The 10,000-nt window shown below is 39.8% G+C and overlaps 2 long non-coding RNA genes across 3 annotated transcripts in view; one reads left to right on the top strand and one right to left on the bottom strand.

The window, feature by feature from the left end:
- LOC148000391 (uncharacterized) overlaps positions 1-101 on the top strand; it is a 2,113-nt gene extending 2,012 nt beyond the window's left edge. The window contains exon 3 of the long non-coding RNA XR_015639642.1: positions 1-101. This exon is cut by the window's left edge and continues 742 nt beyond it. This is a non-coding gene — a long non-coding RNA (uncharacterized LOC148000391).
- Positions 1-10,000, bottom strand: part of LOC148000389 (uncharacterized) — a 319,504-nt gene that overhangs the window by 228,415 nt on the left and 81,089 nt on the right. The gene's annotated exons all lie outside the window — the stretch shown is intronic.

Below are 10,000 nucleotides of genomic sequence, written 5' to 3' on the forward strand. Positions count from 1 at the left end.
AGAGAAAATGTGTACAATTTATGAATATTCTATTTGATAAATTATTTTAAGTTTGTTCAAACTTTTTTAGGGAACAAAACAACTTAAAAATAAAAACAAAAACATTTAAAAGAATTAGGTGACATTCTTAAATTATGAAAGGTAAATGTCTTAAATCGTATCTTTTCTAAAGAAGATGTACACACCACTACTAAATCACATGTAATAATACTCAATATTAACTTTCAGTATTCAAACTAAACCTGAGGAGTGGTACCACTTTTGTCCAGGGGTTACAATTCAATTCACACAGAAGTAGCTACCTTTTAACCCAGATAGTCCACGGGTTAGGGAGGATGGGGAATCATAGAATCATGGCGCATTTCTAGGGCACATGTAGAATACATTACCTACTTTTAGAAATATTTTGCCAGTTCTTCAAAAATATAAAGACAACTAATTTATCTTGTTACTCACATGACGTGAGTAATTTAAATTGTTACTCACTAATTTATCTTGTTACACATGATGTGTAAATACCTCAAAGAATTAAAATCAGAAATCCAAAATTGCACCAATGATCTGCTGCAGATGAACAGATTAATTTAGTATGTGCTCATACATGGTACAGGATAGGCAAAGTTCAAAGTTATTGTGCTAAGCCAAGAAGTCAAATACAACTCTAGAATTAAGCAAGAATTTCAGTAATGAATAGATCTATGCAGGCAGATTGATGCAAGTTTGGAAGGAGAAAAAGCTTTTCAATGGGTAGGAAGGTGCTCATCAATGAAGAATATATTTTGTGAATGTACACAATGCATTTTGTTTATATGTATGCCTGATCACCTCCCATCTACTCATCCTGTGACTTGACAAACAGACTCCCTTCTGGTATTAAACAACTAATTGTTATTTTAATTATTTATTATTTATGATAATTGATGATGTAATATTCCAATGTTATTTACTCTACAGATACAAATAATCTAGATCATGTAGCAATAGGTATGTAGTCTCTGACTTAGTGCACAAATACAGTCATTCTTTCACTGGTCATTTCCTCAAACCAAAATGATGCTCCCTCCCCAGAAGACAGCAACTGCAATCAGCAATTAAGCAGGGGTGACGATGTCACAAACACCTTCTCCATGGCTAAGCATAGGCATAAAATCCCTTAAAACCCATAACATGAAATCCATTTTATATAAACATAGAAAGAACCTGCAGAGTTAAACGAGAAAAAACCAACATATAATTAATAATGATATATAAAAATTAAATTACAAAAATGAAACCAGGAACCTCCACTTGGTGGTGAACATGAGAACTGCACTTAAGAAGAGTTTATTTCCCTAGGTACACTCATAAAATACTAAACATTAAATTGGAAGGTGTTATCAAGAGGTGATAATCCTGAGTAAAGGATGGGTACATGAGGCCACTGCTCGAATTTATGACTGAGTGTTCCAAGGTATCTCACTCTACATAAGGTCTGCTTTTGGGCCTGAGTATGCCTTGTGATCTGCTTCAGGAGGAACCTTCTCAGATGTTGCTTGAGCAAGGCACTGGTTTATGAGTGTAACAGATCATTAGAAATCACTCTTTTATTCTTTCTTTTGTAGAGCAATCCTACTTAGATTTTCCCCAGGTCACTGAACTATCTAGTCTCAGGATCATGGTCAGCCAAGCAGTGTCAGGTATGTTATCCATGTCAGGGAGTGAATCTTAAGTCAAGTAAGATATCTGTTCATTACTCCCACAATATTTGTGTCACAGTAGAACATGCATATCTTACAGACCTGACACCATTGTAAGTCAAAAGGTTTTGTATTATGGTTAGGGTTTATATTTTTCTTAGAAACATGCAGAATTTTCTAGGGCAGACTAGATGCCTGGGACCCAAGGAATCCCCAGCTTTGGGTTTTTCACATCTCAAACTTCACTTTCCACTCCCGGAGCATCCATTTTCTTGGTGTAAGCGCAGGCAACCCTCCACATTTTGCCTCTACAGTGGACATGCCCAAAGGCTGGGGGTACATGGATCAACAGATCTGAACAGAATTCAGAACAGAACACACCCAGTTAAAGAAATACACTAAGAGAAATGTTTAACATCCTTAGTCATCAAGGCAATGCAGATAAAATGACTTCGAGATCCCATGTGACCTGTAGGAATGGCTAAATCCAAAAAGGAAGTGACACCTTATGCTAACAAAAATGTAGAGCAAGGGGAACATTTTTCCATTGTTGGTGGAAGGGCAAACTTGTGCAACCACTTTGGAAGTCAACACATTGGATTTTCAGAAAAAATTACATACTAGAAGTTCACTTGCTAGACTATCGTCATACAATCTTTATTGGTAGTGACTAGAAACAAACTAAAGTCCTTCAACTGAAGAATGGATAAAGAAAATATTTAACATTTATGCACTGGAGTATTCTCCAGCTCTTAAAATCAACATCTTGTTCTATTCTGACAAATGAATGGATAAAGAAAGCAAACATAATATAAATTCACTTATATGTTGAAATTATTTTTGAAGGAAAGAACACGTATGCTACAATCCACAGACCCAGAGAAGCTAAGTAATAAGAAGGCTCAAGGTACAGATGCATGCATCTCACTGTGAGTGGGAAGCAAAATAGACATCTACATTGGGTATATTGCGGTGGGGTATAGATATGGGAGGAATCTAAATGAAGGGTAAGGATGGGAAAAGGAGGAATCAATTGGGGAGGACAATGGGAGAGAGTCTTTGGAGTCTAAATTAGAATTGGGGATATCCCTGGGAAAAGCTGGAAACCTAGTGCAGTGTAAGATTCTAGGAATCTATGAAGGGTGATACCATATTATATTCATAGTAGTTGGGGATATTCAGTCTTCTCTTGTAACCAGAAAGATTTCCAGTGGACACATTAAGATATCAGTCCAGTCACAAAATATTACACGTTCTTTTGTTACAGCCTATAAGATGTGCTGTAGTAAATGTGGCAAAGAAATTGTGAAAGTGTCTAACCAATGCCTTGACACAATTGAGACCCATGCCATGAGTGTGTGTCCACCCCTCGCAATGCCTGGATTACGAAGAACAAGAATCTGGACCTCCCAGAGGCACAGATACACACAGAGACAGGATAGAAAAGAGTGAATTGAAAAAATACCAATGAAATGATTTCTACAATATTCTGATATACTCAGAGATCAGTCCTACCCAAATTGTCCTCAGAAAACCTTCGCTTAAAAATGATGGTAACAAATGCAAAGAAACAAAAACAGACGTTAGATAGTGCTTGGAACACATTGTGGAAACATTGGAGGAAATTTTGTAGGAGCTAGGGTTAAAGGAGAGCACAAGATGAAAGAAATACATCCAACCAAACTGAGTCCATAGGATACAGGAAATCAACTGTCTACCAGAGATCCTGCATGTGGACCTGGTAGCCTATGACTGACATAGGCCCTTAACACCTTACAAAACTTGTGTAGGTTCATGCTCTTGTAAAGTCTTAACAAAGGGAACAGGGGCTGTCTCTGTTGCCTGTACATGGGAGCCTCTCCCCTCACTGGGTTTCATGCTCTAGCCTTAATAGAAGAGGAGGAGCACAACTTAATACAAACTGAGAAGACATGGCTGCTAAATATACATGAGAGGTCTACCCTATTCTGAAGATGAATGAAGGAGGAACTGCTAGACATGATGCAGATAGTGCTAGTTGAAAGAGAAAGAGAATAGGAAAAGTGAGAGAGGGAGGGAAGCTGGGATGTAGGGAGGGATGGAGGGAGGGAGGTATATATGGAGAGAAAGAAACAGAGACAAAGACACAAACACAGAAAGACAGACAGAGTAAGAAGTGGAGAGACAGACACACAGTCACAGGAGGATACACACAGAATCAGAGGAGAACAGAAGAAGAATTCAAGAACACAAAAGTAATGTGTTGTCTTTATGAATGTTTTTTAAGAGTCTTGAAGAAATTTCCCTCCCCTCTTTTGGGTTGTTCATTTTCAAAAACTTCTGTAGGGGTGCCTGGCTTATGGGTTTGACATAAAAATGTCCTGATCGGCCAGAATTCAATGCCCATACCTCCATATAGTAAAAACAAAATACAGCAAACCAAAAGCCCAAATCACATTAAATAGAGAGAAATTGAACCAATCCCTCAGAAAGAAGGATTTACATAAGGCTGCCCATCTCTCCCTACCTATTTGATATAATTCCTGAAGTCCTAGCCAGAGCTTTTATTCACCAAAAGAGGTCAAAGGGATATAAACTGGAAAGGGAGAAGTCAAAATACCCCTATTTGCAGTGGATGTGAAAGTATACATATGTGACCCCAAAAAGTCCACCAGAGTACTCCAACTTCAGCAAAGTAGTTGGATAAAAAATTAACACAAACAAGTTCGTAGACTTCATCTACCCAAGGATAAACAGGATGAGAAAGAAAATAGGGAAATGACACCCTTCACCATAGCCACAGATACTATAAATATGTTGGTGTGACTCTTACCAAGCAACTGGAAGATCTCTAGACAAGAACTTCAAGTCTTTCAAGAAAGAAATCAATGAAGTTCGCAGAAGATGGAAATGTCTCCCATGTTAATGGCTTAGCAGGATTAATGTAGAAAAATGGTCATCTTGCCCAAAGCAATCTACATATTCAATCCAATTGCCATTAAAATTCCAACTCAATTCTAGCTAGAATTAGAAAGAGCAATTTATAAAATCATCTGGAAAAGGAAAAAAAAACAAAAAATAAAAAATAAAAACCAAAAATTACCCCAGGATATCCAAAACTATTCTCAACAATAAAAGAACATATGAGTAAATCACCATCCCTGTTATAAAACTGTATTACAAAAAATTGTTATTAAGAACTGAATGGTATTTACATAGAGACGGGCAGGTAAATCAATGGAAGAAAATTGCAGACCAAGAAGTGAACCCACACACCTAAGGTCAATTGCGTTTCACAAAGGACCTAAAACTGTCCAACATGAAAAAGACAGCATTTTCAACATATGGTGCTGGTTCAACTGGAGGTCAGCGTGGAGAAGAATGGAAATTGGCCCTTTCTAATTTCCTGGTACAGAGCTCAAGTCCAAGTGGACAAAAGTCCTCCATATAAACCCAGATACACTGAAAATAATAGAAGAGAAAGTGGCAAAGAACCTTGAACATAATAGACACAGGGGAAAATCTCCTGAAAAGAACACCTAGGTGTCATGCTTTAAGATCAAGAATCAACCAAGGGAACCTCATAAAATTGTCAAATCATGTAAGGTAAGGACATAGGAAGTGAAGAAAATGGCAACCAACAGGTTAGCAAAAGTTCTTTACCAATCCTACATCTGAGAGGGATAATAACTAATATATACAAAGAACTCAAGGAATTAAACTCCAGCAAATTAAATAATACTATTAACAATAGGGTACAGAGATAAAGAATTAACAACCAAGGATTCCCAAATGGCTTAAAAAGCACCAAAGAAAATGTGTACCCATCTAAAGAACAGAAGGTGGTGACCCTTCTGGTTGAATTAGGGAAAATTGGAGGAAGCTAAGGAGGAAGTCAACCCTGTAGGAGGACCAGCAGTCTGAATTAACCTGGACCTCTATGATCTCTTAGACAGTGGATCACCAACCAGGTAGCACACACCAGCTGAGATGAGGCCTCCAACACTTGTATAGCAGAGGACTCCTGAGTCTGGGTTCATTTATAGAAGATACAGCTAACCCTCAGTAGACTGGAGGCCTCATGAAGTTTAGGGGTCCTGTGGGCTGAGTAGGGTTGGCACATGCATGTGGAGTCAGTTGGGAGGCAAACCAGGGTAACTGGGCAGACATATGGCTTATGGAACACTCAGGTTTGGACCTAAGCAGAATGAAGTATGGAGATGATAAATGAGTGCATGAATGAAAGAAATAATTAATTAAAAATGAGAAATGTACAACATCATTAGTCATCACAGAATGGGAAAAGAAAACTACCCTGGGATATCAACTTACTTCTCACTGACAGAATTGCTAAGATCAAAAACTCAGGTGCTAGCAGATGTTGGCAAGGTTGTGGAGCAAGAGGAACACTCCCCCACTGTTGGTGAAATAGAAAGCAGGTACAACCATTCTGGAAATTACTCTGGAACTATCTAAAAGATTGGACATAGTACTAATTGAGGACACAGCCTTACCACTCCTGGGCATATACCTAAAAGTTTCTCCAACATGTAACAGGACACATGCTGCACTATGTTCATATCAGCCTTATTTATAATAACGAGAACCTGGAAAGAACCAGATGTCCTTCACCAGAGGAATGGATACAGAAAATGTGATATGTTTACACACAGTAGTACTTTTGAACTATTAAAAGCAAATGACAACATGAATTCTTAGGCAAATGAATGGAACTAGAAAATACCAACCTGACAGAGGTAACCCAGTCACAAAAGAATACACATGGCATTTACTTGTTGAAAATACTGTTTTAGTCCAATGCTTGAAATACCTATGAAAAAATTCATATAATATGAAGCTCAAGAAGAAGGAAGACTAAAATGTGAAAGCTTGATTCCTTCTTAGAAGGGAGAACAAAGTACTCAGGGGAGGAAATACAGAGACAAAGACTGGAGCTTGGATGTAAGAGAAGGACATCCTCCAGTGACTGCCCCACCTGGGGATCCATCCCATATGCATCCACCATACCCAATCACTATTCCTGATGCCAAGAAGTGCTTGTTGTCAGAAGCCAGATATGTGTGACACCTGAGAGGCTTTGCTAGAGCCCTACAGCTATAAATGTAACCTTTGTAATGAATGGGGGATGCAAATAGAGAAGTTAGATAAAGAGACTGAAGGAGCAGAATTGGTTTGCACACCCATGAGAAGAACAGCAATATCAACCAAAGAGATCCCACCAGAGCTCCCAGGGACCACACCAACAATCAATGACTACACATGGAAGAACCCAAGTATCCTGCCACAGAGGTAGCAGAGGATGCCATTGTCCAACCTCAATAGGAGGAAAAGCCTTTGGTTCTGTGAAGTCTCGATTCCCCAGTGTAAGATATTGCCAGGGTGTTGTGGGTTGACTGGGTGGATGCGAGTGGGAGCATCCTCATAGAAACTGGGGATGGGGAGGAGATATGTAGGATAAAATCAATAATTTATGAAATCTAAAAATGAAATATGCAAGAAAAATTTTAAATAACAGAAAAAAAACCATAGAACAAAAGCATGTGTTCATCCGGACTTGAACTAGTTTAGGCTTAAGAGCAGCAGGAAGATGGGGATGTTGAGCAATTAAGAATGGTGAAAAGATTTAGCAATCCTTTGTGCTAATCTACCAAGTTTTATTCAGGTCAAGAAAAATGAAGAAGAAGCCAGGCATCTTGGACTCCACAATTTGTGCTGCTCCACACTATGGCTCCTCTACTGTACTCTCTGCCTTACAGTCAATGTTCTTAACTCACAATATGGCTGTGTCGGTGGTAATATTTTGTCTTCCACTGCTCTTCTATCACAATTATATGTATAAATTTTAGTGCAGTGTGGCCTCTCCCTGATTCCTGCCTGTGCCGATGTAAGGAACCTATGGGAGTTTTGTGGCATCATCTAGGTGACATGATCAGTCCCCTAGATATTTGGCACATGATCCTCCTGTCACATAATCCTTCATATATAGGATTTCATGTCTAACAACACACACACACACACACACACACACACACACACACACACACAAACACACACAAACATAACACATAGGAACAGACGAATGTACACAGACCTACAAATGTACATGCAAGTTAGCAAGTATGCATGTAAGAACTCTCATGTACTTTCATGCCTTCCCAGGCAAAAATGCACATAATCTATGTAATAATGTTCTCATGTGCATGTCCTCCTCACATGTACATGAGGAACTCGCATGCACATGCATGTGGACTTGCAGGAGAACCTGAAAACTTTTGGGTACTGGAACCAAACAAACTAAGAAAACATCCCAAGGAAGATCAAAGGAGCAATGAACACAAGTCTACTTCATTTGGCAAGAGAAACAAGTTAATAATTTAATATAACACTGCCCACCATTGTGGAGTAGCAGGGAAGTTTGAAATCATGCACATGATGTGGATTCCTCTGCTCTCTGGTTTGCTCAATCATGACACAGACACTCTGTTTGAAGGAGGGAGTTGACCAGGGAATGAAGATTGAATGACTTTGGAGCAAAACCACAGGTAAGAGTAGAAAAAAATACAGAGGAAGAGATGGGATAGAAGGGAGTGAGGGAGATGAGGAAGTAGAGAAGTGATGGCTGCCACATACCACAGGGTGGGGACAGAGAAAGGGTGGTGATGGTTGCTCAAGTTTCATTCAGTTGCTGTGATAAGGACCAGGACTTAATGCTACAAAGAGAAGAGAAATTTTTCTTGCAGGTAACAGGTCACAGTCCAACACTGGAGACAATCACTCAAGTTGGAATTGAAAGAAGCAGCAATGGAGGATGAATCCCCTCTGAAAGAGGGCTAGGGTGCCAGCTTTCATCTTGTAAACTGGTAGTTGTTCTTCAGTCTTCTGTCCACAAATGGCTTTACACCTACTGGGTTAAGCCCTAAAATGATTGTGGTGGTGGAAACTGACTCTGGGACAGACAATACCTGTGCAGGCACACTGACATTGTGGGGATGCTGGCTCTCACAGGAATACATGTGATCTCATTCCACACAGAAAACATACAAGATCATTTAAAAGCAAGGAGACATGCAAAGGTTATGGTTATGTTAATTTGGGATAATTAGGGCTGAATTTATGAGTATGGATACAGATGCAGTTCAACAGTAGAGACTCAGCTTACAAAATTGAGGTGTGATTTTGAGATATGTCTGGGAACAGTGGAGTGGGAAACAGATGTATACAGATGTTAATTTGTGCACCTAGGAAATGGGTGTGGACATGGGGGCCTTTAAGGAAAGAAGGGACAGTAATAGAACCACCCTTTTCAAATGACCTAACAATACAGAACCATGGTAACCATGCAACTCACTGTTTACAGCAAGGTCTGCAGGCTCACTTGTTAGAGACAGTAGAGAGGGCAGGATGTTGTCTTGCTGTCCTCAAGAAGGACAACAGGGAAGGCCACAATGCTGTCTGGAGGCACAGGCTTCACTCTTGCCTTCAACACCTTTGGCCATTTTCCCAATACAGTGGTTACCACATAGACCAGGTAACCACTCTGTTGTCTCTGGGTGTTTGGTTTAGAAATAATTCAGGGAAATTTGGAATAAGGAGAACCAATCAGACCTTTGTACATCTGTGCCAGTTTGACCCCTCCACTTTGATCTCTTTTCAGGATGAGAATGCTTCTCTCAATAGAGCCTGATGGAGTCCAGGAGGGAGTCATACATCAGGGCCCAGACTGTGGTTGAGCAGATGAGCACGCTGGTGCCTCCTCTGCATGAAGGGGACCCCTTGGTTGTCCTAACTTTTCTGTCTACATATAGAAGCTTTGTGACACCCCTTCAGGTATTGGACCTGCTGTTTGGGAGGTGAGTGCCCATCTCCAAGTCCATAGTTCTCAGAGCATCCTGATGGTTTCAGGAGTTTCCCATCCTTCCTGTCTCCTTCTTTCTGTCTCTCTGTTACACCCCCCTCTCTCTGTGTCTCTGCTTCTGTTTCTATTTCTCTCTCTCTCTCCCTCTCTCTCTCTCTTGCTTTCTCTCTCTTTTTCTCTTTATTTCTATTTGTGTGTATGCATGTCTGTTTGTGTGTGTATCTGTGTGTGTGTGTGTGTGTGCGCGCGCGCACGTGTGCACGAATAGCTGATAGTTCTCAGAGCTTCTTGTGGGTTTCAGAAATTTCCCTTCTTAGTCTTGCTCTGTGTCTCCCTCTCTCTCTTCATTTACCTCTCTCTCTCTCTCTTTTATCTGTCTTTCTCTCATTCTCTCTCTGTCTCTCTTTCTGTTTCTATTTGTTTCTCTTGCTGTCTCTTTTTTATTCTCGTTCTATATTTCTGCCTCTCC

Source organism: Rattus norvegicus, chromosome 16, assembly GCF_021556685.1.
Source record: "Rattus norvegicus strain SHRSP/BbbUtx chromosome 16, alternate assembly SHRSP_T2T, whole genome shotgun sequence".
NCBI lineage: Eukaryota > Metazoa > Chordata > Mammalia > Rodentia > Muridae > Rattus > Rattus norvegicus.